We start from the raw sequence: 27,654 nt of genomic DNA on the forward strand, positions 1-27,654 counted from the left end.
CTGGGTGTGAGTGTTTGATTGGTTCAGATGCTCCGTCCATCACCACCCCCTTTTGTACTGCTTTGGCCGCCATAAGTGTGGCAGGGTATGCTCAGACGTGAGTCCCTTGCTCACTTTGCCACTGGATTCAAGCAAGCCGGGCTGAAGACGGCTGGAATGCCAGAAACCGGTCCTCGGAAGCTTGTTTCCGGTCCAGGGAAGGCATGGCTTGGCAGTTCGGGCTGGACTGTTCCCATGAGGCACAGGGTCAGACTGATTTGCATATAGCCATGTCTGAACTGAGGTCGCAGAGTGGGCTAAAGAACGGTGATGGATCAAACCCAGATCTTTTGACTGGGTGTGAGTGTTTGATTGGTTCAGATGCTCCGTCCATCACCACCCCTTTTTGTACCGCTTTGGCCGCCATCAGTGTGGCAGGGTATGCTCAGACGTGAGTCGCTTGCTCACTTAGCCACTGGATTCAAGAAAGTCGGGCTGAAGACGGCTGGAATGCCAGAAACCGGTCCTCGGAAGCTTGTTTCCAGTCCAGGGAAGGCATGGCTTGGCAGTTCGGGCTGGACTGTTCCCATGAGGCACAGGGTCAGACTGATTTGCATATAGCCATGTCTGAACTGGGGTGGTAGAGTGGGCCAAAGAACGGTGATGGATCAAACCCAGATCTTTTGACTGGGTGTGAGTGTTTGATTGGTTCAGATGCTCCGTCCATCACCACCCCCTTTTGTACCACTTTGGCCGCCATAAGTGTGGCAGGTATGCTCAGACGTGAGTGCCAGCTCACTTTGCCACTGGATTCAAGCAAACCGGGCTGAAGACGGCTGGAATGCCAGAAACCGGTCCTCGGAAGCTTGTTTCCGGTCCAGGGAAGGCATGGCTTGGCAGTTCGGGCTGGACTGTTCCCATGAGGCACAGGGTCAGACTGATTTGCATATAGCCATGTCTGAACTGGGGTGGCAGAGTGGGCTAAAGAACGGTGATGGATCAAACCCAGATCTTTTGACTGGGTGTGAGTGTTTGATTGGTTCAGATGCTCCGTCCATCACCACCCCCTTTTGTACCGCTTTGGCCGCCATAAGTGTGGCAGGGTATGCTCAGACGTGAGTCCCTTGCTCACTTTGCCACTGGATTGAAGCAAGCCGGGCTGAAGACGGCTGGAATGCCAGAAACTGGTCCTTGGAAGCTTGTTTCTGGTCCAGAGAAGGCATGGCTTGGCAGTTCGGGCTGGAATTTTCCCATGAGGCACAGTTTCAGACTGATTTGCATATAGCCATGTCTAAACTGGGGTGGCAGAGTGGGCTAAAGAACGGTGATGGATCAAACCCAGATCTTTTGACTGGGTGTGAGTGTTTAATTAGTTCAGATGCTCTGTCCATCACCACCCCCTTTTGTACCACATTGGCCGCCATAAGTGTGGCAGGTATGCTCAGACGTGAGTGCCAGCTCACTTTGCCACTGGATTCAAGCAAACCGGGCTGAAGACGGCTGGAATGCCAGAAACCGGTCCTCGGAAGCTTGTTTCCGGTCCAGGGAAGGCATGGCTTGGCAGTTCGGGCTGGACTGTTCCCATGAGGCACAGGGTCAGACTGATTTGCATATAGCCATGTCTGAACTGGGGTGGCAGAGTGGGCTAAAGAACGGTGATGGATCAAACCCAGATCTTTTGACTGGGTGTGAGTGTTTGATTGGTTCAGATGCTCCGTCCATCACCACCCCCTTTTGTACCGCTTTGGCCGCCATAAGTGTGGCAGGGTATGCTCAGACGTGAGTCCCTTGCTCACTTTGCCACTGGATTGAAGCAAGCCGGGCTGAAGACGGCTGGAATGCCAGAAACTGGTCCTTGGAAGCTTGTTTCTGGTCCAGAGAAGGCATGGCTTGGCAGTTCGGGCTGGAATTTTCCCATGAGGCACAGTTTCAGACTGATTTGCATATAGCCATGTCTAAACTGGGGTGGCAGAGTGGGCTAAAGAACGGTGATGGATCAAACCCAGATCTTTTGACTGGGTGTGAGTGTTTAATTAGTTCAGATGCTCTGTCCATCACCACCCCCTTTTGTACCGCTTTGGCCGCCATAAGTGTGGCAGGGTATGCTCAGACGTGAGTCCCTTGCTCACTTTGCCACTGGATTCAAGCAAGCCGGGCTGAAGACGGCTGGAATGCCAGAAACCGGTCCGCGGAAGCTTGTTTCCGGTCCAGGGAAGGCATGGCATGGCAGTTCGGGCTGGACTGTTCCCATGAGGCACAGGGTCAGACTGATTTGCATATAGCCATGTCTGAACTGGGGTGGCAGAGTGGGCTAAAGAACGGTGATGGATCATACCCAGATCTTTTGACTGGGTGTGAGTGTTTGATTGGTTCAGATGCTCCGTCCATCACTACCCCCTTTTGTACCGCTTTGTCCACCATAATTGTGGCAGGGTATGCTCAGACGTGAGTCCCTTGCTCACTTTGCCACTGGATTCAGCAAGCCGGGCCAAAGACGGCTGGAATGCCAGAAACCGGTCCTCGGAAGCTTGTTTCCGGTCCAGGGAAGGCATGGCTTGGCAGTTTGGGCTGGACTGTTCCCATGAGGCACAGGGTCAGACTGATTTGCATATAGCCATGTCTGAACTGGGGTGGCAGAGTGGGCTAAGGAACGGTGATGGATCAAACCCAGATCTTTTGACTGGGTGTGAGTGTTTGATAGGTTCAGATGCTCCGTCCATCACCACCCCCTTTTGTACCGCTTGCCAATGAATTAGTCACAGATAGTGCAGAGACTATGTCTCTTGTAACAACAACAATATAATCGGCATATGCAATGCTCTATAATTCACGAGCCGCAATTGAACTGACTTTTTGCCTATATGTTGATTCAATTTATTTTAAAAAAAATATATATATATATAAGGCAAATAAAAGAGGAGAGCAAGGGCAACCTTGCCGAGTGCCTCTGCCTATCTTAAATGAATCAGACTCCTGACCGGAGATTCGAATACTTGCTTCGGGACAAATATATAATGCCTGAATTGCTTGCCGAAACTTAGGGCCAAACCCCTTTAAGCTTAAAACTTCCCACATATAGGGCCAGGAAACCCTGTTGAATGCCTTCTCGGCATCCAACAGGATTACCCACAATGCAGACTCGGTTGCTTGTGCCCAATCCAAAAAAGAAATCACACATCTCACATGGTCCGCAGTATCTCTGCCAGTGATAAACCCATGTTGAAAATTAGAAACCAACCCCGAAATAACAGAAGCTAACCGTATAGCTATAATCTTAGAATAGACTTTACTATCGGAGTTGATTAGTGAGGTAGGTCTATAGGAAGTAGGCAGCAGTTCGGGTTTATCCTTTTTCAAAAAAACAATGATAGTAGTTTTGCCCCAGGACGCCGGCACAATTCCTCTTTGTGCTGCCAAAAATAATGTCAGAAATTCTGTTTTTAAAACTTGGCGAAAGGTCCGGTAAAATTCAAGGGGGATACCATCAAGACCCACGGCCTTACCTACTGCCAGCAATGTTATTGCCGCTTCCACCTCCTCTCAAGTAACATTCTCATCTAATATTTCCTTCTGATCATATGTCAGTTTTTTGATCTCTATATCAGAAGAGAACTCCTTCAATTTCTCTTCAACTCTGGTAATTACATCAGCCATATATAGTTGCTGATAAAATTTACTAAACACATTAAGCACTTCAGTTGAAGTTTCCTGTACCTGGCCAAGATGATCTTGTATCCTATTAATCCTATTAGCAACCTGTTTCTGTTGTAGTTCTTTCGCTAATAATCGACCAGAGTTCTCACCAACCTCATACAGTTCTGACTTATAAATAGCAATTTTGTAAGCTAATTTCTCAGCAAAATTCTGATAAATCTTCATTTTTTTGTGAGGCGATATCACTTTGTTCCGTATTTTGACCGCTAGTTACCACCCACATAAGTTCAGTTTCTAATACCCTTAAATCATTCATTCCCAACTGAATTTTATCACAAACCTTCCGCTGTTTATCAAAAGAATAGCTTAACGTTTCCCCACGTACCCCGGCCTTAAATGCATCCCAAACAATGGAGTATGAGGTGGAACCCCGATTACTGTTCACAGTATACAGGATCCAACAAAAGTTTCCAGTCAAAAGTCCAAGCTCTTGGTGAGCCTCTGCAACTACAATCCAACTCTAACACAATGGGATTGTGATCTGATATAATTTTAGGCAAGATATGGAACCTAGCGTATCTTACCTTCTCTGGTGTTAAGAAGAAATTGTCTAAATGCAGATGTTTTCTTTGGGGTTCAGAGTAGAAGGTTTCACCCATAGCTCCCTTACCTTTGACATACCATGCATCTACCAACCCAAATTATTTAATGAACCCTCTAGTTGCTTTAAACACTTTAGTCTTCTTCCCAGCATAGAGTTGATCACTTGTTATGTCAAAATTACTTTCCAAATGGAGGTCATAATCCCCACACACGAGTAGCAGGGATGGCCATGCCGCTAACACGATACTAAGGAAATTCAACATCTCTGGTTGGGACCATAAATTGAGCATGTCGTCATTGGAACACTCCCAACCCAGAGTTCAATAATATATAATAATATTTTTTAGATTGTCGCATGGTTAAAAAAGTGAGTACATGTTCTGTCCTGTTCAACATGCCTGATGAACAAGATTAAACCTTTGAGGAGACTCTTCATGCTTCAGGACACCCATGGTTGCTATTCCACGAACCTAGAAAAAATCTGTTAGAATGTCTTATGCACGCCCAATCTTTTCTGGTCCTTGTCTCCAGAAGACACATTCTGTGGTACCCTATTGGGTGATGATCAAAAGATTCATTTATTTAAAATATCTCAGTCTGTGAAGTGGCTTTTGGTGTAATTTGGCAGATGTAGCATACGTTATGGTATTTCTTGGTTAATTAGCTGATGTAACACCTTATGCAATGTAATCTTTTGAAAAGTGCTCTCCTATCTCTCATAAAATGGAATAAAAATACATTAACGTACATACAATCTGCTCAAATTCAGCAAACATATTCATGTATTTGGTTGAGAAAATAGAAACATGCAGCAGTGTCATTATGTTTGAGACTTTCGCATAACGCCCTCAATTTGACACTACATCATTTCTGGAAAACGTACAACTTCTTCTATATGTAGTTCAACCTTTTGTACAACAGCATTTAGTGGGCAGGACAGCTTTTACTGGTGGCCAATAGTCATGGCATGAGAAGACAAGTACACACACAACAAGATAAACCAAAGGAAGGAAGCATCTCAAAACCAGGTCAGAAACATTTTACAATGACTACGAGCAGAACGAAGTAGAACCGTTGATGCTACATGATTTTAAAAATCATATTACACAACGTTTATACACAAATGACATGAAAAGCTGAATGTACATGTTGCACACGTTAGACACAGAGACCCATGAAACCGAGACAAGTGTAGTAGAAGAATCATAAAAGTATGTTTTAAATATGAGATGAAGAAAACACACTTATAAGGAAACACTAATGCATATAAGCGAGTTGAGGTAATACATTTTAGTGCATATGTTGCTTATAGAGGTATACTAAATTAAATGTGATGCTATGTGAAGTGACCTAATGTTTTTCACTGTATTTGCTTAGAATGCACCAGTGCAAATGTGCAGCAAGGAAGTTCAAGTTTTATATTTTGCAAATAATACTAGAGACATTATAGTTTCTAAAATATTGGAAACGATTTTAGTGGAAGGAAATGTGGAAAACCTTCATATATATGGATATCGTACATTTTTGTTGTAGAAGGGTATTTCTAATGTTATCCCTTTCCATTTCTTAATATTTTGTGAAAGTTCTTTAAGTCTATATACATTCTTCATTTTAATTAATTTTATTTCATTATATTTGAAGTAAAGTCAGAGATCATGTCATTTAAACATTATTTGCGAACTTAAAGGACTTCTCGAAATGTTTATTTCTAATGCTGACATTTCCCCAGATTTAATATAATAGAACGTCCTTTGCAGGTAAATTGCTGCTTATTTGTCCAGTGCATGTTACCCCTGACATTCTTGAATGTTTCTTTAACAATTTAGAGTAAAATATTCATGCTGGAATTTATTTCCATTTATGGCTATAAGTCGCAACTTTGTATTTCTTTTGTACCAATGTTAGGTCTGTGAGGACTCATAATTTCTCATTTCCAATGACTAGCATGGGAAACCAGCTTGATGGTTCAACCATCTCAGGTGACATGATGTGAACATGGACATGTGGTATTCTTTTGATGTTGGTGTGATGCCTTTCCAGTGGACTTTGCTAAAACTGTATAAAAGAAGAAACCCCAAAGGAGGGGCACTGAACACCACTGATTTTTGCTTCTTGAGACCTGAATGCTATGCGGATTGATCTTTTACTTTCAAACGTTTGTCGATGCTACAATCGGTAGCGGATGGACTGAGAACTTTTTTGCTGAACCATTTCTGTTTTTCAGATTTCCATTATATCTTTAACTTTAAGCAAATGGACTCGCCCCTAATGTACTTTAAACCTGAACTTCCCCCTTTTGTAGGGCCTGAGCTGTTAGAAATTTGCAACATCCTTCTTCCTTAAATGGTAGTAAGACTTCGTAAATTTGAATCTTCTTAATGACCTATCGATAAAGATTTGCTTAAAAGTTTGGTGCTTTAATGCAAGTTAGGATATTGTTAACCGAAATCCTTAAGAAATTGCTAATTTTAATGAATATTCATTCTTTAATTTAATAACCAAATTAATCTAAATCTCGTCTTGCCTAACCTAGAAAAAGAACCAAGCAGATGCCTTCAACACAAAGAGCACATCAAGCTTAATAATTCGGTGGTGGTCCCAATACTCCTAGGACCACCTCAAGCACAGTTATGGGCAAGAATACAATCCCAACCAAAGGTCCTGCAAAGCATTATGGGCCGAGATTCTAGAGTGCAGTGAATATTATAGTATCCAATATCAAAACATTCCTCAAGGGGCAGGCTCTCCCTTCTCAGCTGAGAGCTAATACTACCTGCCTTTGGTCCCCGTGGTGTTCTTTTGCTGCTGCTGCCACATTCCTACAATCCTTTGAATGCCCCTGGTGGGACGAGGGTCCCAGGGCCCACGCTGCAACAAACCTCGAGCATAACACTCTGGGGTGGACTTCAAACCCCAGAGTGCACCGCTGTTCTCCACACTTGCCCCAAGTGAGGGGGATGCGGGGCCAACGCGCTCATAGCGCAGCCTCTCCCACCGCGGCACAGGTGTTTTCCTGCCTGCCTTTGGTCCCCGTGGTGTTCTTTTGCAGCCGTTGCCGCATTCCTGCAATCCTTTGAATACCCCTGGTGGGACGAGGGTCCCAGGGACCACGCTGCAACAAACCTTGAGCCTAATACTCTGGGGTGGACTTCACTCCCCAGAGTGCACTTCTGTTCTCCACACCTGCCGCGAGTGAGGGGGAGTCGGGGCCAATGCGCTCATAGCGCAGCCTCTCCCACCACGACGCGGGACGCTGCCCAGACCAAGGGCTGGCCAGTCTGAGGCCGTCAGAGGCCGAAGGAGGCTGGGCTGGTCTACGTTATTTGGTTCTGCCCATAAGGTAATGTGAAGCAGTTTGTTAGCTACTGCACCAATTGTACTGTTTGGCGGGTTTGTATTTGGGATATCCGGCCAACACTGATATAAAATGAGCAAGTCAAGAGGAGTAGCCGGGACCCTGGACGCATTTATTGTGAGGGCTTGGTCACTCCTAAATTCAAATGACAGTCTCGTCTTTCGCTTGGGGGTCGAGTTTCTCCTAATGTAATACGTCCAAACATAGTAAATACACCACCAGTGAGGACTGACTCTGTTCCCCCAATTCACCCTTGCTACCCCCGGACTCTGCTAACATGTCTGTCCCAGGTGCGTCCTGCATTAACACCAGGGGACATGCTGCAACGTCACAAAGGAACACCAAACTAACAGCTCAACCCATTAAAAGGAAGAGAAACGCCGCCATTGCTAAGCCCAAACCCAAAAATTCTAAAGGTTGTCAATCTGTTAGCAGCCCAAATAATCATTTGGCTATCACTACAAACTCAGTTGCTACCCAGACGGACATTATTTCAGAGCTTATGTGTAAAGAAGCTGACATAGGCGCTGTTGGGGAGCTATACTCACAGGGCCTGCAATGTAAGCACTTCAAACTATGCTGTTTAATATCAAGGAAATTATTGTTAAAAATGATGATCTGCTTTGGGGCAAATTAAAGCACTTGGACTCTGCTATGGACACTCTAAGCGGTGGGAAGTTGAATAATGTTCTTGATGATGTGGGGGGGACTCTATAACATCTGTGGCTAACAAATACGGGCCCGATTTGCAATTGATGGGTACTGTCCCCCCACCAGACACCCCCTTTGTTAATCCCTGTGTATCCTGCCGCAACCGGAAAGATCATTCTGTGCCGGACCCCACTCCTGTGTGGAGGGGAAGTCAGGGCATGCTACGAGTGCACAATATTAATAACTCAAACTTGGCCCTAGGGAGCGTGAACTGTAATCAGCCACAGCCGGATATTATTGCAGCTGAGCCAAGTAATGATGCTGTGGACCATCCCAGGGACACACGTTCAAGTCCAAATATTGATGTGTTGAGCCTGCCACTGGCCTTAAGTCTTTCCGCGCTAGTCCTGACTGGTGTTCCCAACCTTGCTGGGGGTCAGAGGGAGACCTGGCCAGATCTCCGTAACAATTCAGTAGATTGGCAACACAACACAACACAAAGGTTTCCACCCTTCCTCAATGGATGAAATTATCATGGCCAGGAGAGTAGGGTGGGTTGGCCAATCGATTAAGAAGATCAACGGCAACTGTATTGTTCTTAACTTTCGTAGACCACAAATGGTTCGCCATTTATTAACCACCCCAGAGCAATCTTTCACACAAAACACTGGTATCTGTGCACTCCCCTTAGGCTATTTTTACAAACCATTAGCCACAACAGACAGGGATGCTTATGTATTACCTCTGGCAGCAAATAAGTTTCACGCAGTTTCTAACTTAGATGCCCAGGACTGACAACCATTGCCGATGCCCAGTACACAGGATTATGAGGAGGATCAATTAGGTATTACACCCCCACCCCACAATGATATGTCAGTTATAACCAGGGCTAGTAAGGGGGCTGACTTGAGTATTCTAAGTTGGAATGTAGCAGGGCTTCAATCTAGGCTCGGCAACCAGGACTGGCTGCGCATAATAAAGGACCATGATATAGTCATGTTCCAGGAGACCTGGGCTACTAACGATCTACATATTGATGGATTCCACTTTTTTAGTGCAGTAGCCCCAAGCCCCAAAATGGGCACACCTTCGGGGGCCTATTTATTGGGATTAATGGGGCAGCTGGAGGGAGTTTTAAGGCCCTCTCAGCTAACAAAAGAAACTACCAAACTGTGTTTTTTAAAAGGAGAGTTTGTTTCTACCTGGTAAATTTTTATAACAATGATTTTTACTCCGTTCCTAACAGGAACTTCATTGGGCTCTTTGCTTTTAATTGCTAATTTGGATAGCCAGCAAAACACGGAGGTACCCATTGGGATTCTGTTGGGGGTTGATTTTAATGCCAAACTTCCCAATATGGAGCATGATGCAGGGACAAGTAATTTTGGTCCCTCTTTTCGTAGGGGTGCAGAGCTAGCAATGTTCCTAAAATCATATAATTTGGCCAATGTCATGGATCTGGTGAGTGGTTCAAATGCCACCAACCACATATTACCAACATTTAGGGGAAGGGGATGTTGCTCAAACATCGATTTTATTTTTATCTTCCCCTTTCTTGAAGATCAACTAAAGAGGTTATTGCTACGGATCATGGGGATCACAACCCTATTAAAATAGTACTGAGTTCTGCACCCCGACCTGCGTTCCTTTCTGAATACGGGCTCACAAATCTCACGCCCTCAACTCATAACTTAAGGTTAATATGGAAGGGTGTTGACAGTGGCGAAGTGTTCAAAACATTAGTTAAGGGCCATATGCATCTTATTGACTCTTGCTTGTCACTACAAACTACACACACTGAGGTAATTCAGAATTTTTCCAAACTTTGCCTGGCCACTAAAACTCTCTTGTCCAAACCTGCCCCTTCTGCAGGAAGTATTCCTAGATGGTTCGACCAAGAATGTACATTGGCCAATAGGAATCTCCGCAGGGCATGGTCATCTAACCCGAGGTGTGTCATAGATGTACAACTGGCAAGGTGGAAATATAATACAGCAACTTCAAATAGGAAGAGAGTTCTTCTACACGAACGCTGAGAAACTCCATCACAGGCCTCCAGCATAAAAAAGGGAAACATCTTCTGGTCCGCAGAAAGGGACCTCCAATCGATGGGTCAGCTATTAACTCCCATCAGCTGTAACATCTCTAGCTCTCCTCTCTCTGATCTTGGCTTCTTTCTCTTTAACATCTGCCTCTTGAGAAATAGTAGCAATCTCGCGCGGGGACACACTGTTCTTAGTGTAGCCAGGCGCTCTAGAAATGTTTTTTTATTATTAATATTATTATTCTAGCGAGTCTTGGGAAATTCATTTCTCAAAATTTTACTCTACCCCCACTCAGAGACAGACCATCATGACCTCGGTCCACTGACCACCATAGAGTTAACCATTTCTGAAGTAGAAGAGGCTATCCATCAGAGCATTGGGAACAAGGCTCCTGGCCCCGATGGGCTGCCAATTGATTTAATAAAATGGAAACCAGACTTCTGGGCCCCATTACTTTTGAATGTTTTTAATAGTTTAATCCACGCTATGCTACCTGAAACATGAGCCAAGAGTATTATAGTCCCAATCTTCAAAAAAGGGGATCGGTCCCAGCTAAGTAATTACAGTCCGATATTACTAATTGACAACACTCTAAAAATACTGGGAAGAGTTTTGTAAGAGGAAAATGGTATCTTATAGCCATGCCAGCTAGGCTTCCGTAGCAAGGTGGGCTCAAATGAACAATGCCTTAACCTTAATCTGGTCATTGGGAAATACACCATCACAGAGGTTTCGGGATCCATTAGGATAGGAAGGGGGGTCAGAAAGGGCTGTGTCTTGGCCCCCCTCCTTTTTATTATTTACATTAATGGGTTAAATAACTTTCTAAAAACCTCAACTCTTGATGTTCCAATAATCAATGGGAAAACTCTTCCTGTGTTACTATACGCAGAGGATGCGGTCCTTGTAGGCCGTACTCCGAACTCCCTGCGTATTTTAGTACAGACTTTTGTCAGGTATATGGATAGCTTGGATTTGTGTGTTAATTTAAAAAAATCATATTTAAAGTCCTGTTGTCCTGGGAAGCGGCAGATAAGCTCTATTGCAGTGGATAGCCAGAAATTAACAAGTACCTGTACATTCCCCTATCTAGGGCTGGTCTTTGCTGCAAACGGCTCCTGGACTGAGCATCTTGCTCACTCCAGGAGCAAGTTCTCAAAGGCCACCAATTCAATCCTTAGCCTTCCCGACCCAAAGACCACTGGTGCCATTTTAGCCATTACATTTTTTTTAAATTACAGTGCGTTCCGGTGGCCACATATGGGGCTGAGATCTGGGGCAATGCAAACAGTTCCTGCATTCAGCAGGAAGAAAATTGGTTTTGTAGGAAACTGCTGGGTGTCCCAATCTCCACCCCACAACAAATTTGCCACAGAGAACTTATTCTTAATTTTATAGCTGACTTCATACGCGCCCAACCTACACTTTTTCTGGTTATCAGTATAGAAGAACCAGGCCCCCTTCCTTACTATAGAGCATATTAATGACTGTGTTATGTGCGAGAAAGGGATGGACATCCCTTGGTTGAGTGGGGTGCACCATAGCTTATGCAGTGTCAACAAGGAATGTATCTTTTTAAATCCAGGTATAGCTGAAACTGTGTCTAAAAGGGAATCAAGAGATGCCCTCTATTCTTTATATAACACAGAAAGGATTGAATTGGAATTCAAGAAATCTTCTGTTCTTAGTTATATGTCCATTGAACCGTATCACCATCCTCTACCTATGTACCTTACTCTATCCATGAGTTACCGGGAAAGAAACCTATTATTCCGCTTAAGAGCAGGAACTGTCAGATTTGCACTGTGTTTCCCTCTTGGTTACCACTCTTAACTTGATCACATTGGGAGAATGTTCAATCAATCTTACATGTTTTATTTTTTTGTAAGTATTATATAAAATATACAAAGTGGCTTTTATATCCCTTTTTTAAAAAGAGAAGGCCTATCTCTGTATGCAAGAATGTCTGATCCACTGTACTTCTTAAATATCTGTACTAGGGAACTAGGAAACTATCTGCTTGGAAACTAGGGATTCCAAGCAGTGTGCGTGCAGCCACATTCTGCACCACCTGTAAGTACCGGATAATTCCTTTTGGGGCTCCCAAGTATAAGATGTTCCATAGTCCAAACCAGACAGTACCAAGGCTTGATTCACCACTTGTCTCAAAGTCTGAGGGAACAAGGGTAGGATCTTGTGTAGCAATCTTATTTTTCCAAAACAGATAGCTGTCGTTTTTATGGGCAAGGCTTCCATGGTCAAAGTATCTTCATGTAACTCTTCTTCTACAGCTTGAGAGTGCATATGGTTCTGGAGTCAAAAGAAGCTATGACTTTCTGGAAGAGATCAAGCATGCCAGTTAAACTGAACAGACCTTCGGGTTTTCCATGACAAATTCTCCCGGTGTCTGTGAAGCAAAGAATGCCATGTCCTTTAGGGAGCTCAAGCTGCTTATGAGTTTTCCCAGGAGCTACTTTTAACTGGAGATGTTGCTCTGGACCTGCACTGTTGTTGTGGAAAACCTTCCTACAATTTGAACGTTAGCCAGGTGTCCATGAAGGCTTCCCTAAATGGTCTATATCGCTGGAAAACAAAAAAATAATCGACCACAGGAATAATTTAGAGGTTGGTGGAAAATATTTGGCTTTTCAATTTTCCCTATGGATCAGTAATTGTTTTTATAATTCTTTCTGATCCCTACAGCGCATTTTCTTAATGTCCATGGCATTTTACTCATGTTTTTCTTTTTATAATTGGTTCCAAATTAATTATTCATATACGTTTCAAATGTAAGATTGTTTTGGTTTTGGTATTGTTTTGTCTCTGAAGAAAGCGTTGCTGCTTGTGCCAGCAGTGAGCCACGAATCGCGCACAGAAACCGATTTGCCTATTGAGCGGCAGATTGTTTTAATTATCGAGGGAGAGCAACCAGAGCTCACTTTAAGGCAAGAGCCTCTGTCTTCGTTGTTTACCACTACAGGTTTCTACAAGTATGTGACAAGCAGTGGTGTCCAGAATGTAAATTTATGTTTAGTGAACGTCCCAGGTTAAAACTAATTAAGCTAATTCATTAACTCAAATCATCAAACAGAATCATATTTTTAAGTCAGACTTTTCTTTCTTCTTGAAAAAGCATTAACAAAATAAAATGCCATAGTGTACAATAACGAATAACGATTATGATCAAACGTTTGAACCAAGTTTCAGTCCTAAGAATTATTGAAAGCAGGCATGTGAACAAAACAGTGGTTTTTGAAATTTTTTACCCTTAGTTCACAAGTGCATGGTGGAATAGTGCATGGGAGAAAGGGTGCACATATGAATCAGACACCTGTTGATCCATGGCATGGAAGGCTATATTTTTAAAAAAAAACTGTTAAACAAAGGGCCGTAAGATGTGCAGAACTATTTTTTATTATCACTGATGAATTTTCCCCTTCCATTTTTTCTACACTTCTTTGACACACACAGCATTAAGTCTTTAAATTATTTAAGTATGACCATCAAGGTACTATAAATGCGCTGCTGAGATAAAAAAAAGATGGCTTCCTTATTCTTCCACATAGCAATACAAACAGGAAGCAGCAGCAAGAATGTATTCTCTCTCTCGGGAGCCCCACCTATGAGTTTAAACGCAGGTGCACTTACTGTATATGGCTGAGTGAACACGTCTAAAGCATGAGTGGTTGCTCAAAGGGCTGACACCAGAAAAGGTCTGCAAAGGAAACAAAAAAAAAAGAGTAATCGTCATTACAGGTGCAACATTATTTTTACTGTAAGCAGGAAAGTATTGCTTTTTGTAACGAATGTATTGTACATTTCTTTGTGGGACTGTGTGCAGCTCCAAAAATTTGAAATACTGTTTTTAGAATAAATAATACAGAACATGCATCATGTCATATGTCTACCAACGAGTCCTTTACGGAGATATATCAACAAACACAATCCAAGTGCAGGTGATGCACTACACAGATTAGACGGACTCCGATTACCCTGGTGCTGATATATCCAATTTTAATTCAAGTTTGTGCTGCCCATGACGCGTTTCGGCCACGTACTGTGGCCTTGATCACATGACCACGCTTCGTCTTTGCAATGCATTTAAAGGATACCTAATCACCATGTGACTAGTGATGACTATCATAAACATAAAAGACATACTCCTCCACTTGCAAAGAAAATAACAATGTGTCATTATAAAACTCCCAAATATAAAAATAATGATAACGATATCAATATTTTGATGTCAGCAACTGCTGTTGAATAAGCATTTCATGTACATATTGCCACAATCTGTAAACATCATCGTAAGTTGTATTTATATATATATATATATATATATATATAAGCCAATATGGACGGTTCCTTATTACGTCTTGAATCAAAAGACTATATGGACAATGCATAAATACACACACCGGCATATGACATGCAGCGCCTAATATGTTGGATCTGAAATATTCACAGTCTATATATTTACATCTTTGTGGCACACAATAATAAGATATACGCCATACTAAACCCCAATAATACCGAATACTAAGGCGTGCAAATTCGCAAATATCAAGTACAAATACGCAATATACAATATCCAAATATTGATACATAAGTGCTTGAATGCAAACATATCGGCATGATCTCTGTGTGCAAATACGCAATAGACCTTCTAGTTCTAGAATTGTTCTAATTCATTACATAATACATTCTGGTAATAAGGTGCCTGCATAAAGTGCAGTAGTTGATGTCATGTGCAAATATGCAGATATATTAAGCAAAATATGCAATACTCTATTTACATACATATAAATTACATGATCCAGTATGGTAATAAAATGCCTGCCTAAAGTGCTGTAGTTGTTAGGATCTGCAAATATATATATATATATATCACCCAAAGTTGTGCCAGCAAGAACAAAGCCGCTCTCCAACTGCAGGTAAGGAAACATCCTTTATTTTATGGCAGCAAGCAGCTTCTCTTTCCGTTACTGGTGTCCCATGTTACCATGCGCGCTTTTCATTTTGAAAACACGGCCTCAGGTGTGCCTTTAGTATTTATCCTTCAAAATCCACGCTGGTAATTGTGGTCCTTTTTCCGCACTCAAAATAAAAAGCGCACAGGGTAACATGGGACATGCACAGAATGTACCGATTCACTTCAAAGGCTTCTGATGAAGAGGACAGACTCCTCGAACCGCGTGTAGCTAGGGGACACGAGTAACGGAATGAGAAGCTGCTTGCTACCATAAAATAAAGGATGTTTCCTTACCTGCAGTTTGAGTGCGGCTTTGTTCTTGCTGGTGCAACTTTGGGTGATTTATAAACACGGCGCACTCCAGGCTTTGAAAGCGACACTCCCCCACTGCAACATCAAAAGGGGCCATGTGGGGCGAACCTTCTCCTCATGTTATGGCTCTGCAGGAACTTTTAATTTAGTGAGCAGAGTCCTATTCGTGAGCCCAATGTGATTTGTTCATGGTCCCTAAAGTAATTGTTTTGTTTCAGGCCCACTGGAGGGCGCAAAGAGTGCGGAAAAAGGACCACTATTACCAGCGTTATTTTTTGCATCCCTCTTGCCTCTTTCTGCAGTTCTCTTGTCATTTTCTGCACCTCTCTTGCCTCTTTCTGTACCTCACTCGCCTCTTTCTGTACTTCCCTTGCTTCTTTCTAATCTCAGTTGCTTCTTTCAGCAATTCTCTTGCCTCTTTCTATACTTTTCTTGCTTGGTTATGCACCTCTCTTGTGTCTTTCTGCACCTCACGCCTCTTTCTGCACTTCTCATGCTTCTTTCTGCACCTCTGTTGCTTTTTTCTGCACTTCTTTTATTTCTTTCGGCACATCTCTTGCTTTTGTCATTTTCTGTACCTCTCTTGCCTCTTTCAACACTTTTCTTGCCTGTTTTTGCACCTTTGTTCCTTTTTTCTGCACTTCTTTTATTTATTTCTGCACGCCTCTTGCTTCTTTCTCCACCACTTTTGCCTCTTTCTACACACCTCTTCCCTTGCAACTCCGTTCCATCTTCCTGCACCCGCTTTTATTTTTTGCATCCCTCTTGCCTCTTTCTGCAGTTCTCTTGGCTTTTCTGCACCTCTCGCGCCTCTTTCTGCACTTCACTTGCCTCTTTTTGTACTTCCCTTGCTTATTTCTAACCTCACATGCTTGTTTCAGCAATTCTCTGGCCTCTTTCTATACTTTTCTTGCTTGGTTATACACCTCTCTTGTGTCTTTCTGCACCTCACTTGCCTCTCTCTGTACTTCTCTTGCTTCTTTCTGCATCTCTGTTGCTTCTTTCTGCACCCCTTTTGCCTCTTTCTGCAATCCTCTTCCCTCTTTCTGCACATTTCTTGCCTCAGTCTGTCGACCTGTTCCCTCTTTCTGAACCCCTTTTCCCTGATTCTGCAACTCTCTTGCTTCTTTCTGCACTTTTCTTGCTTCCTTCTGCACCTCTCTTGCTTCTTTCAACACTTCTCTTGCATGTTTCTGCACCTGTCTCTTTCTGAACCTCACTTGCTTCTTTCTGCACCCCTTTTTCCTGTTTCAGCACCCCTTTTCCCTCTTTGTGCAACTCTCTTGCCTCTTTCGACACTTCTCTTCCCTCTTTCTGCACTACTCTTGACTCTGTTTGCTTCTTTCTGCAACTCTCTTGTCTCTTTCTGCACCCTTCGTGCTTCTTTTTGCACCTCTGTTGGTTCTTTCTGCACCTCTTTTGCTTCGCTCTGCACCTCACTAGCCTCTTACTGTACCCCTGTTGCCTCTAGCTGCATCTCCGTTGGTTCTTTCTGCACTGCTCTTGATTCTTTCTGTACCTCTGTTCCAAATGTCCGCATCGTTTTCTTGCCTTTTTCTGTACCCATCTTCCCTCTTTCTGCACCTATCATGCCTCAGTCTGCCTACCTGTTCCCTCTTTCTGCACCCCTTTTGCCTGTTTCTGCAACTTTCTTGCCTCTTTATGCAGTTCTCTTGCCTCTTTCTGCACCATTGTTGCTTCTTTCTGCACCTCTCTTGCTTCTTTCCGCAGATCTCTTGCCTCTTTTTGCACCTCTTTTGCCTCTTTCAGCACCTCTGTTGCTTTTTTTCTGCATAACTCTTGCCTCTATCTGCACCCCTATTTTCTCATTCTGTACCTCTCTTGCCTCTTTCTGTACCCCTGTTCCCTGTTTCTGCACCTTTCCTGCCTATTTTTTTTTACCTCTATTGCCTCGTTCTGCACTTCTCTTTCTCTTTCTGACCCTTCACGCCTCTTTCAGCACCTCTGTTGCTGCACTGCTCTTGCTTTTTTCTGCACCTCACTTGTCTTTTTCTGCACTTCTCTAGCTACTTTCTACACCTCTGTTGCTTCTTTCAGCAATTCTCTTGCCTATGTCTGCACTTCTCTTCCTTTTTTCTGCACCCCTCCTGCTTCTTTCTGTACCTCCCTTGCCTCAATGTGCATCCTCCTACCTTTTTCTGCACCCCTCTTGCCTCATTTTGCACCTCTGTTGCTACTTTCCGCACTGCTCTTGCTTCTTTCTGCACCTCACTTGCCTCTTTCTGCACCCCTGCTCCCTGTTTCTGCATCTCTCCTGTCTGTTTATGCACCTCTCTTGCCTTTTTCTGCGCCTCTGAGTTAGAGGTAGTTTTAATCCCCCTGCCCTATTATGTACTAGGGCCTTACAGGGGAGGTCATGCCAATCACAGGGGTACCCTAACCCATAGTGTACCCTAGTGTATGTAGGTGTTTTCACTGTATTCTAAGTGTCTTTCAGCATATCACTGGCTCCGGGCTTGGTTAGTCAGAGTCAGTTACCACCAATACCAGTCAGTGAAAAGTTGGGGGCACAGGATGACTTTGCAACAAGGCCTTTTTCTGCACCTCTGTTGGTTCTTTTCTGCATATCTCTTGCTTCTTTCTGTACTTTTCTTAGTCTTTTTAGACTTCTTTTGCCTCTTTCTGCATTTCTCTTGCTTCTTTCTGCACCTTTCTTCCTCTTTCTTCACATGTCCTACTTCTGTAGGCATAGTTTGAAATTAGCATTTAAAAAACCTTAGAATTCACTAAAAAAACATAGGTTTCATGGACGTTATAGTTAGAAATTAGCATTAAAAAAACATAGAAATTCACAGAAAAAATCCATAGGTTTCAGGGACGTTATAGTTAGTTGGACATTTCACTCGTACAAAACCAGAGAAATTCGGCCGTTATAGTTAGTTGAGCTAACTATAACTTGTGCCCCCGCAATGCACTGCTGATGACGTCACATACGACATCATTCATGACATGGTCAGTGACATCACTGATGACATTTCAAATGACATCACTGATGACATCATCCACATGATACTCTGATGCACCTCCTCACACCCTAATATAACCTTTGATACACCCACTCTAAAATACAGACTATCATTTTTAAAACCATAGACACACCAATACCAGTTACTACATACCCACTCACTGCTTCCAAGGTCTACACATACGTCCACTCATTCACCCATACAGTCACCCCCCACATGCTGTCACCTATCAATACAGCACTATCATTTACACTCACACACCTATACAGACACTCGCACATCACCTCTCATCCATAGAGTTACTCACACACCTAATCAATCATGCGAATAATCATTCACACTCCTATTAACTCACTTATACAGTTATACACACACCACCTCACTTATTCATACAGATACTAACACATGCTTACTTTCTTATACAATCACTGATACACATACAAACTCATCAATACAGCCACAACCACTCACTTTCACATATAGTCTTTTATATACTCCAACACTCACATATAGTGCCTTTCACATATGTATTTACTAGGCTTGGGCGTAAATTCCTTCCTGCTCGCGGAATTTTGGCAAGTCCACATTCCACGAAGAACGCAGAATTGCCTAAAATTCTGTGATCTGCGGTGTAGCAACATTTTTTTCTTGTTCGCGCTTTATTATGGCATGCCGTAGCGACTTACTGGGACCCCTGCGTTCACCTACGTGTTTTCCTATCCGTTTGCATGCGCCACGAGATTTTGGTAGCTGGCAGCGTGATCCCGAGAGAGTGTGCGAACGCGAAAACATCATTCGGGTGCGCCATCGAACATCCGCGGTCACGCACAGGAAACACGAATTGCGAGCGGGCGGGACAAGTAAAACAAGATGGTCACGCTAATTGGCAACCACATGGGCAAGTTTGCGAGATATTTCACCCCGAGCACGCAAACAGCGTCCCCGAACAGGAAAAATGCATTGCGCATGGGCGGAAAACGCAATTCCGCATGATCACGGTATTCTGCGTAGCCTGCGGAGATTTTTTACCGTTTCGCTGAACTTTGCGTAATGCGACTACGCAAATTCCACCCTCCCCTAGTAGTTACACACACATGAGACATCCATTCACCCACCAACACACCCATACACACACTCACCCACCCATACAGCCCTTCACAGATACACTCTTGAACCCATACACCCAGTGAATTACCCACTCACACATCTATGCACAGAGTCACACACCCCCAACCACCCGCACAGAGACTCAGGCACCCATACAGACAAACAACCAATAACCCATATAGACACTTATGTAGCTACTCACCAAACCATGCAGCCGCTTACACACCAACTGATACAGACATTTACACAATTTACCCCTAACCCATGCACTCAGTAAGACATGTTTAATCACTCACTTATACAGTCAGTCACACACCTACTAAATCATCTATTCAGACACTCATACTTCAATACACCTTGGCATATATATAAAACATATTTAAACTTTACAGCAACACGCAGTCAATGGATGATGTCATCAGTGATGTCACTGATCATGTCATGAACTATGTAATATGTGACGTCATCAACAGTGCATTGCGGGGGACGAGTTACAGTTAGCTCAGCTAAATATAACGGCTGAATATCTCTGGTTTTGTACAAGTGAAATGTCCAACTAACTATAACATCCCTGAAACCTATGGATTTTTCAGTGAATATATATATATATATATATATATATATATATATATATATATATATATATATATATATACAGCTACAGCGGGTTCATGTCTATACCAGCTGGTGTTTGACAGAGAAAGAAGGAGCTGACATCCACAGGGGTAGTCAGTCTTCAGCTTCAATGGTTTTCAACAAAGCAGAGCAGTTTCCCGCAGGATCGCCTTTCAACCCACTGGGGCTTTTTACTTGTGTCTGCACTGGTGCCAAGAGAGCGCATCCACTAGGAAATACAATTCTCGCACTATGGATCCCAGAAGGCCATGGCAGGGGCCTTTCATTTATACAGCGTGAATATTGGGCTTCTTGAGCACTTAAGACTTCGCTGCTGAAGAAGGGAACACTCCCGAAACATGTTCGGCGTTTTGGTTTGTGAAAGTGCATTCTGACGGCGAGCCTGCAAGCATGAAGCCATTAAATTATTATATGAAGCTCTATCGCATTTCGTGGCCTCTTTCAATTTGGGTTCCTGAATTATATATATATATATATATATATATATATATATATATATATATATATATATATTTATTGTGTGGCATTCCTGCATGGGCAACCTTTGGTTCAATATATATATATATATATATATATATATATATATATATATATCCAACAAAAAAGAGTTGCCTCACGGATGGAGCCCACACAGAACAGTACAACCAACATGTCAAATTGTACTATAGATATATCGACGATCTGATCTTTGTCTGGGACGGTACAGCTAACGAGGCACGGGAATGGGTAAACACTCTTAATAACAATGCCATAAACCTAACGTTTACCAGTACCATCAGTAAAACCAACATTTGCTTCCTAGACACGGAACTGTACATTGCCAATAACATTCTGGAAACCAAATTACACAGGAAAGAAACCGCAGGTAATTCCGTCCTGCATTACTCTAGCTTTCATCCCAAGCATTTGATTCACAGCATTCCCTACGGGGAAATGTTGCGAATTAAAAGAATTTGCAGTAACCCAATGGACTTAGCAAATGCCCAACAAGAATGCAAGGAAAGATTCCTAGCCAGGGGCTACCCCATAACAACCATTGATACAGCAATACATAAAACTAGGGATTTAGATAGAAACCTTCTTCTCATCTCCAAAAAAGCAAGAAACCCTAAGGAAAACACAGATGCTTTAGCACACAGTGCCACAGAGGTTAGACTAATTGTACCTTACAGTGCCCAAAAAAATGCAATAACCAAAATCATCAACAAAAATTGGTCAATGATACGTAGTGACCCCATTATAGGCATACAGATACGTGGGGAGCACCACAAAGGCGGTAAAATTACGTGTTTTGGAACATCAAAGGGCCATCGCAAACAAAGATGAGAGCTACCCGATGGCCCGACATTTTGCCTTGTGTCATAACAGCGATAGGACCCTCCTTAGCTTCTTCAGCCTAGATTGTGTCCCACAAAACATAAGGGGCGGGGATCTGAAAATGAAACTAAGGCGTCTGGAGTCTAGATACATCGTGGACCTTCAGACTAAATCACCTGGAGGCCTGAACGCAGGGGAGGAACTCTTATCACACCTTTGAGATACTGTAATTGAAATTAAGGGGCTGAAAGTAAAAATTGCGTCTGTTCCTGAGAATATTTTGTTTATTTAATATTTAGTTTGAAATTTCAGTTGGTGGTGGGGCAACTTGAATCCAATATTAATTTAGGACACTAGGTTTTCTAAGCTAGAGTGTATATAAGGGATGCATGTCATCAATAATGCACAGCAATACTGTTAATATAACATTGGTTATGGGTTATATGGATACAATTAGCCTATAGATGCCCTTCCCCAATGAGAACCTGTATTGATTTAGTGCAATGTAGGTCTGGTTGACTAATAGAGAATGAGTTGCTTATATAGCGAACACGATGAACTAGCCCATCCAGGGTTCAAATCTGTATATATCGTGTATATAGCATGTAAATATCTGTTCCTTCTTATATAGTCGGGCTGCTTAACCAATTGCTTTATGTTGATCAGTTCAAACATTGCTTGATTGTTTTGTTTTTAACAATTTGGGTTATTTACCATTCAAAGATGGCGCCCATACATTGCAGCAAGTGGTCCATTGTTTGTTTCAATGGTTTTGCTTTATTACACTTCTGCCTTGTCGCCGCCAGCTGACACTGACGAAGGCAAGAGCTGAAACGCGTCTGTTTTTTGATCAATTTGCGCAATAAAACTTGAAAACGAAGTTTAACCTGCTGCGAGTGCTTTTCTATGGGTTTTTGGAACCACGGAGCTCGAGATATATATATATATATCCAACAAAAAAGAGTTGCCTCACGGATGGAGCCCACACAGAACAGTACAACCAACATGTCAAATTGTACTATAGATATATCGACGATCTGATCTTTGTCTGGGACGGTACAGCTAACGAGGCACGGGAATGGGTAAACACTCTTAATAACAATGCCATAAACCTAACGTTTACCAGTACCATCAGTAAAACCAACATTTGCTTCCTAGACACGGAACTGTACATTGCCAATAACATTCTGGAAACCAAATTACACAGGAAAGAAACCGCAGGTAATTCCGTCCTGCATTACTCTAGCTTTCATCCCAAGCATTTGATTCACAGCATTCCCTACGGGGAAATGTTGCGAATTAAAAGGATTTGCAGTAACCCAATGGACTTAGCAAATGCCCAACAAGAATGCAAGGAAAGATTCCTAGCCAGGGGCTACCCCATAACAACCATTGATACAGCAATACATAAAACTAGGGATTTAGATAGAAACCTTCTTCTCATCTCCAAAAAAGCAAGAAACCCTAAGGAAAACACAGATGCTTTACCACACAGTGCCACAGAGGTTAGACTAATTGTACCTTACAGTGCCCAAAAAAATGCAATAACCAAAATCATCAACAAAAATTGGTCAATGATACGTAGTGACCCCATTATAGGCATACACATGCCGGTTAAACCCAGCATTACATACAAAAGGGCCATTTCACTACACAACAGCCTCGTGACAAACTGTCCTGAATCCAAGCCTTCTACAGAATGGTTTAAAGCACCCAATGGCTTCACCAAATGTCACTCTTGCAAAGCGTGCAAATATGGCATCAATACCACCAGCTATCGCACAGCTTTTAGCAACAAAGAAATCAAAATCACCAAAAACCTTCACTGCAAAACCGAATTTGCCATTTATGTTCTCGAATGCACGTGTCCCTTGAGATACGTGGGTAGCACCAAACTACCAGCCAACATGAGGGTTCTCCAACACACAAGGGCGATCATCAATCATGATCCCACTTACCCCGTGGCCAGACACTTTCGTGAGGTCCACAACAACAACCTACAGGACCTCCGATATTATGTCATTGACACAGTCCCCAAAACCAAACAAGGGGGAAACAGAGAACACAAAATGCGCAAACTGGAAACCTGGTACATTCTTAATTTTAACAGCAAAAATCCGGGGGGCCTTAACAACACCGAAGACCTACACACCTGCCTATGACCGATACCCACTACCCTCAAGCAGTAACTCTGTGTCTCACCTTCTGTGCCCAACCCCCGATCCTCTCCTTTCCAAGGCCAATTATCTGGCAATCCATGTAATTTAGTTCTTGTCATGAACTATTTTCATCAAGATACCTACCTCGTTGTCCCCCATATATCCTCACTGAACTGGTGAGTTCCTAAATTATATAGGTACCCACTTTTTCTAATCCCTGCAACCGCCTTTTTCTTCCCCATACCCAACCCAGTTTTTAACCGATTTCATATCGTTTATCATCACCTCCAGCACCTTTTCACTTTTTTTGTTCCTTAACAGAATCACCACCCCAGCCCCTGCTTGCAGTGAGATACTGTCCGCTTAGGGGCCCCTGCAACTAACTAGCCGCAGTTTGTACACGTTTCATTGAACATTTACACATGTACCATACTTAACTATCATTGATTGTTTTCAGTCTTTATAAGCATATATGTATTTATACAGTTATTTTGTAACTCATGTCCGCCATGCAATCATTTTCATGCAATTCGCCGGCAATCACGCATGTGTTATAACTGAATTTATTCACATAATAACCCTGAAATACATGATTTTGTGTAATCACCTTTTATGCAATTTATTGGCATAATGTGTATGTGTACTTGCAACAACTCGAAAGTTTTTATTATTCTTTTACGTTCAGGAACGATGCAACATTTTTTCTATGTCTACCACTCACCTCACAATCACGTGCTACAGGTGCAGCCTCTTAAATGGTCCGCCGATGTTTTAGCGTTGTCATGTGATCAAGCCACTCCGGTGGTGAAACGCGTTATGGCCGACAAATAAACGCACAAAAATATGCACCTAATCTGGGTTCGTGTCTGCTTGCTTGCTGCCTGCTAGAGTTCTACGTGGGTAGCGGTCTTTTCGAGCAGCTATCTGGATATATATATATATATATATATATATATATATATATATGAACCAAAACACCTAACTCCCACAGAAGTTCCATGGAAAAGCAGGCACGGACACGAAGTGACATTGGAATCGGCATTTATTTCTTAGTGCAGGACGCCCTCAATCACGAGCACGAGAAGAGACGCGTTTCAGCCTTCAAGAGGCCTTTGTCAATCCAATATATATATATATATATATCTATATATATTGTGTGGCATTCCTGCATGGGCAACCTTTGGTTCAAGATATATATATATATCCAACAAAAAAGAGGTGCCTCACAGATGGAGCCCACAGGGGTGAAATCTTCTGCATTATTTTATTTGAGACTGCACACAGAGAATGCACCGCCAGCAGCACAAAGTCTTTTCTAAAGTCAAACGCCGACGCGTTTCGGGCTCCTGCCCTTCGTCTAAGGCTGACTTGTAAACTTAAGCAAACACCATAAACGAGCACCTGTTTCAATAAGTACTGGCCCACGTGGGCGTGGCTGCTCCTGAAGTCTTCTGGTACTAGTCGTGCTGCATGAAATGTTAATCAAGTGAGGTGGCGCGGCCTAAGTTCATTTAAATCAATAACATCCCCCAGTGGGTAGCTCACTGCACGATGTGACTCACTGTGTGAGCTTGATCAGTCACCAAAAGCAGCACCTCGTCCCAAATGGCGATCACCACATTGGCATCGCTCGGGTCCACAGCAACAGCGGGGCTCTCATCGCGGCCAGGCAAGCCGCTAAATATTCATGGAAAAAGAGTTGCCTCACAGATGGAGCCCACACAGGTGAAATCTTCTGCATTGACTGATCAAGCTCACACAGTGAGTCACATCGTGCAGTGAGCTACCCACTGGGGGATGTTATTGATTTAAATGAACTTAGGCCGCGCCACCACACCTCATATGTGTTAATCATCTTTGTGATATGTTACACAGTCTTGTTGCCCTGACCCTGAAACTACCTTCTACAACATCTCTCCCAGGATTTCACACCCATCCTGCTCTCCACTATCCAGGGTAGTCAAAATGAACTTGGACACCCAAGGATGCCCGGGACATTTTACAGCAGCCAGTATAGGACAATTAAGCTGGGTATGTAACTAGTCATAGATTAGCAAATGAAGATCTCAGTAATTCTGTAGAGACTGTGTAAACTAGTAGTAATTGAAGAGGAGAGCAGCATGCCACATAGAGGGTAGTGTTATGCAGGTCTCTGCTTATACAGAAACACAACCCAAGATGGTGTCTAATCAACATTATATACCTAATAATTTTAAGCCTAAATTAAAGTTACCAATCTAAATATCATGCAGTAATACAATACAAAATCCACAGTATAAGCAGCCGCAATAGGGCATTCAGAAAGAAGGGAGACAAGGTTAGACATATGTAAAAGATTACTTAGAGTGAGAGTTCTATAGACTTCATGCGGGGATCTTGACATTTATATAATCCTCTTCTGGTCATGTTCTCCTGAGCAGTCCTTGCCAGCCTATTTCTATGAGATGGACTCTAATAATTCTTTCCTTGATTTGTGAGTCTGGATAAGTATCAGGGTAGTCATCAGTCATCTGCAATATTGGGTTATCATCATTTAAAGTGGATTGGGCATGGGAGGCATCCAGGTTTGATAAGCCAACCAATTCTAGGAATGTTTCTAAGTTCACTGTATAATGAAATTATTTGACTTCCCCATAACTGTAACAATCAGAATGGTTGGTTCGAAGAAACCATGTCTAATGTCTAATACTTACAGAGTATGGGGAGGCACAGTTTGGAATTTCTTCCATTTCATGTGAGAACTCAGCCCCTATGAAGATACAGTGGGTGTTGTAGAACAGGCACATGTAATAACTTGTTGGATTTGTTGGTGCTGCAAAAAACATATGAACATGAACTGGGTATGTGCGATTGTCAAGTACATTGAAAGCAGATCCTGTGGGCCATTTAGAGTTCCAACAGGGGTACAGGAAGGAACATCACCAAGAAGAAGTATATGTCCCCTACCTTTCAGACTTCAGGAAACCCCAAAATCTATTGTTTTGGTCTGCTTCTATCTTCTAATTCAATAGCTTTCTGAGAGAAGAGCCACCGTTCTAGACCTAAATGCGGGCCTTATGACAACATGTCTAGATGGTCTTCCACTGTTGATTCTATCCTGTCAGTAGAATCCAGTCTTGTTAGAGAACCGCAGATCCTATCTTAAGGACTTCACTTCAGAGGCTGTAGATCCCTTGTCTTCATGAACAGAACACATCATGGTCTTGATGGATGTGAGTTCCCTTAACACTGCCTCTGTTATGATCTCTGGAACTCCACCAATGGTTCGAGCCATATGAGGCATGACTGTATTGCTGGCAACTGCCACCAGGACAACAAGATGAAGGACAGTTTTGGTTTGGACAGTTGAAGATCAAAACACAACTGCGCACAATTCCAGGTCTTTCAGTAGAGTGCGAGCACTACACAGATTGCCACATGCATGAGAATCCCATAGCGGAAAGGTATGCCTTAACGGTACTGTACTATACAGACAGGCATAAAACAGACATTCCCCAGCCTATGGAACTTTTTGTGCAGTCACGATTCTCAACAGTGAAGAGGGTTGCTCCCCAGGCAATGAGCCAACAGAATCAGTTTCAGCAGATGGTATAAATGTTCACTGTCAATATAGAACTCAAGAACTTCAGTAGAATAACATATTAGAAAATTGGAATGTTGGGAGCTCCATTGTAGACAATTGAGTGATCCATGCTTCTACGGGCCGGTAAAGGCCCGCAGAGCAGTGGCGTCACAAGGGGGGTGCGGGGGGTGCGGACCGCACCAGGTGACACCCTCACATGGGGTGACACCATCTAGTTTATCATTTTGACAGAGTGATATGCAAGTTTGTGTTCAACAGTTCATGTATGTTATGGCTCTATTTAATCTAATGGCA

General features: G+C 42.9%; 1 protein-coding gene across 4 annotated transcripts in view; it reads right to left on the reverse strand.

The window, feature by feature from the left end:
* The window catches only part of SYK (spleen associated tyrosine kinase), a 275,583-nt gene that overhangs the window by 162,843 nt on the left and 85,086 nt on the right, over window positions 1-27,654 (reverse strand). For all 4 annotated transcript variants that reach the window (XM_078675628.1, XM_078675625.1, XM_078675626.1 and 1 more), the window contains exon 2: window positions 13,936-14,002. The gene's annotated coding sequence lies outside the window, so the exon portion shown is untranslated. The remainder of the gene's footprint in view (window positions 1-13,935; window positions 14,003-27,654) is intronic.

This window comes from Lissotriton helveticus, chromosome 2_1 (assembly GCF_964261635.1).
Source record: "Lissotriton helveticus chromosome 2_1, aLisHel1.1, whole genome shotgun sequence".
Classification (NCBI taxonomy): domain Eukaryota; kingdom Metazoa; phylum Chordata; class Amphibia; order Caudata; family Salamandridae; genus Lissotriton; species Lissotriton helveticus.